General features: G+C 37.3%; 1 non-coding gene across 1 annotated transcript; it reads right to left on the reverse strand.

Annotated features, from left to right (window-relative positions):
- Nucleotides 1–1,110: 1,110 nt before the first annotated feature.
- LOC111472498 lies at nucleotides 1,111–1,250 on the reverse strand. Its single transcript, XR_002715431.1, has one exon. It is a non-coding gene; the product is annotated as a small nucleolar RNA Z247 (small nucleolar RNA).
- Between the last annotated feature and the right edge of the window lie 2,009 nt (nucleotides 1,251–3,259).

Consider the following 3,259-nt stretch of genomic DNA (forward strand, 5'->3'; position numbering starts at 1 on the left):
TGATATTCCCCACCCCAATCAGATTGGACCCACTTGATTTTAGTATCTAGAAGGCGCTCAACATGAGCTTGGAATTGCAAAAATATACGAGGAGCTTCTGTACGATCATGCATCAAATAGATCCACGAAAATTTACTAAAATCATCAATGAAGCTAATATAATATTTAAAACCCCCAACAGATGAAGGTGTAGGGCCCCAAACATCCGAAAAAATAAGTTCCAAAGGTGAGAAAGACCTATGGAAAGAATTAGTATATGGTAACTGATGACTTTTTGCTGACTGACACGCATTACAAATTGACAAAGATGACTCACTAGCACACGAAATATTATTGAGACGCAAAATTGATTTTACTACTTGAGATGAAGGATGTCCAAGACGTGCATGCCATTGGTCGTGAGTAGTAGATCTGCTCACCAAGGCGTGCTTGAGATCATTGACATCAGATGGCTTAATAGGATAAAGACCAGATTCACACCTCCCATCTAAGAGACTTTTCCTCGACCGTCGATCCTTTATAGAAAAATGCCAAGGATGGAATTCAAAAAATACGTCATTATCACGAGAAAATTTATGAACGGAAAGAAGATGTTTGGAAATTTCAGGCACATGCAAAATATTACGCAATTTAAGAGGACGAGTAGCAGTATTAATTAGAGAATGACCAGTATGCAAAACACGCAAACCTGCTCCATTGCCGACTTGAACTTGTTCACCTCCATGATAGTGTTCACGCACAGCGAGACGATCTAGGTCACTGGTGATATGATCCGTAGCGCCTGTGTCACTGTACCAATTTGGGTCAATCTTGTAAAAGGAAGTAGCCGCCAGTGCCGTGGGAGGAGCAGAAGAAGATTCATCTTGATAGGACTCATCCATCCTATGCCAGCAGCGGATAGCAGTATGCCCCACTTTGCCACAGATCTGGCAGAAAGGACTAGTAGAAGGGCCACGACGATCACCAGCAGGACGAGAGGGTGCATAACCTTGAGAACGACCACGACCACGATCCCTACGCCCACGATTCTTCTGCTGACCACCACGACCAGCATAATTGGCAGAAGATCCAAGATTTAACTGAAGTTCAGCCTGGTGTTGTAGTTGGCGAGCTTCATACGTCATTAAATGTGCAAACACATCATCAAGCGTGAGGGATTCACTCTTGGTAGTCATTCAGGTGACGAAGGGATCATAGTCAGGGCCAAGACCAGCAAGAAGATACGCGATCACATCATCATCCTGCAAGGCAAAGCCGGCGGCGGCCAGCTCGGTGGCTAGCCCTTTGATCTTGCGAAAATAATTTGCAGCAGATTGATCTCGTTTCTTGGACGTGGCGAGCTCAATACGAATCTGAGTAGTGCGAGCACGAGTTGACGATGAAAACATCCGTTGCAGGGTATCCCACGCCTCCTTGGACGTAGTAGCGGCAACCACATCGTGAAGAATCTCCTCAGACATGGAGGAGAGAAGACCGCTAAGAACCTGTTGATCCTGATCATACCACTGATTATAGGCCAGATTAGAGACAAGCTCAGCACCAGTCACAGTTGAGGAAGGGACCAACTTGGCAGGTGCGACATTGGTGCCATCGAGTTAGCCCATAAGCTTCGTACTCCGTAGATAGGGGAGGAGCTGGGCGCGCCATATGATGAAGTTGTTTTTGGTTAGAGGAATTGTGACAGCATGGTGTAGAGTGATTGGGCTAAAAGTCGCCATTGTAGTTGAGACGGTGTTGGAGATGGTGGATGGAGAGGAGGAGGAAGATATGGTAGACAGTTTTGTGCATCCTTCTCGTATCCTATCTCAAACATATCCTTGAACACATCGTACCACAATTATTATCATACAATTCACATATTATAACATAACATAAACATAATATAAGCATACCGATTCACAGATAATTCACACATATTAGTATATATGACACGTGCAGAACCACATGCAAGTGTCAACATCAAATATAACCATGCCAATAGTAAGGCCACTTACCTGGCTAGCTTAAGTCGTCGTCACGAATATATCTTTAATGAAAGTTCGATTCTATCCTTTGAAATACGAGTCAACCTATGTGAGCCTATGACATCAGTTTCAAGTATGAACTTTACAAAATTATTTATCTAATTTACATTGGTCCATTGTTAAAAATCTTGATGTTATATATCTATAATTATATTTTTATTAAAAATCTTATTTTCCATGTTTGGTTACTGTGGTATAAAATAGTAGATACAACTATTTCAAGTTATTATGGGCTTTACTACTCTCTGTATTTACCCTAGCTTTATTACTCTCTATATTTAGCTTTCTCTCTATTATCGGTTGCCTCTGTTCTCATGTATTCCAAATTTCGAGTGGAGATTTGTTTCCAAATCTTTCCTTATCCCGGTGTTTACTGTTCACAAATTTTCTTGGTCATTCTAATACATTTAATCTAATATTACTAATCTTACCTGATTTACTAGCATTCGTATAAATGATTGACATTTAGTTTCTAACTCAAAACTAAACCATTATAATAATTCAATGAAGATCTAACTATAATTGGCTGTGATTTCTAAAAAAAAATAGGATAAAAGAAAATGAAGATTTAATATATACCTTATTGATTAGATCTATCTTCACACAAATCTCTACATGAATCTCAATTGGTAAAAGTCATTCTCATCTTTTTATTTTTTTCAAGTAAATTGGACAATTATTATTTTTCTGTTTATTTTTGTAGTAACTGCTACTTTCAGCCTAAGAGTTGAGGAGAGATAATTGTGGGAAGGGATGAAGGTTAGTGGAGAGAAGTGGGGAAATGTTGTTTTTTTGTTTATTTATTTATTTATTATTATTGTTGTTATTTTAATTTTTTTTATATAATTATTTTTATTTGTTTATTTATTTTTGGGTTATTACATACCGTCAACACAAGCCAAGAATACTTGTCTTAATTAAACTTAGATTACTTGGGAAGTAAGAAAAAAAAAATAAAAAAATAAAAAAATAATAAGATAGAAAGAAAGTAAAATTTTAGAAAGAAGAATTGATTAACAAAATTGACCAATAATATTTGTTTACAGAATTAAAATAAATACGAGAGTAAGAGGGCAAGATTTGAAACCGACAAAATGTTGTCTAGATATATTCTCTATAACCTCCGAATAGAAAATAAATATTTAATGAAAATAGAATTATATATATATATATATATATATATATCCAACACTCTAATCATAAAGTCTCCCTGACTTCATGGACCATTGTAAAAT

The sequence above is a fragment of the Cucurbita maxima genome, unplaced genomic scaffold (assembly GCF_002738345.1).
Source record: "Cucurbita maxima cultivar Rimu unplaced genomic scaffold, Cmax_1.0 Cma_Scf00075, whole genome shotgun sequence".
Taxonomy (NCBI): Eukaryota; Viridiplantae; Streptophyta; class Magnoliopsida; order Cucurbitales; family Cucurbitaceae; genus Cucurbita; species Cucurbita maxima.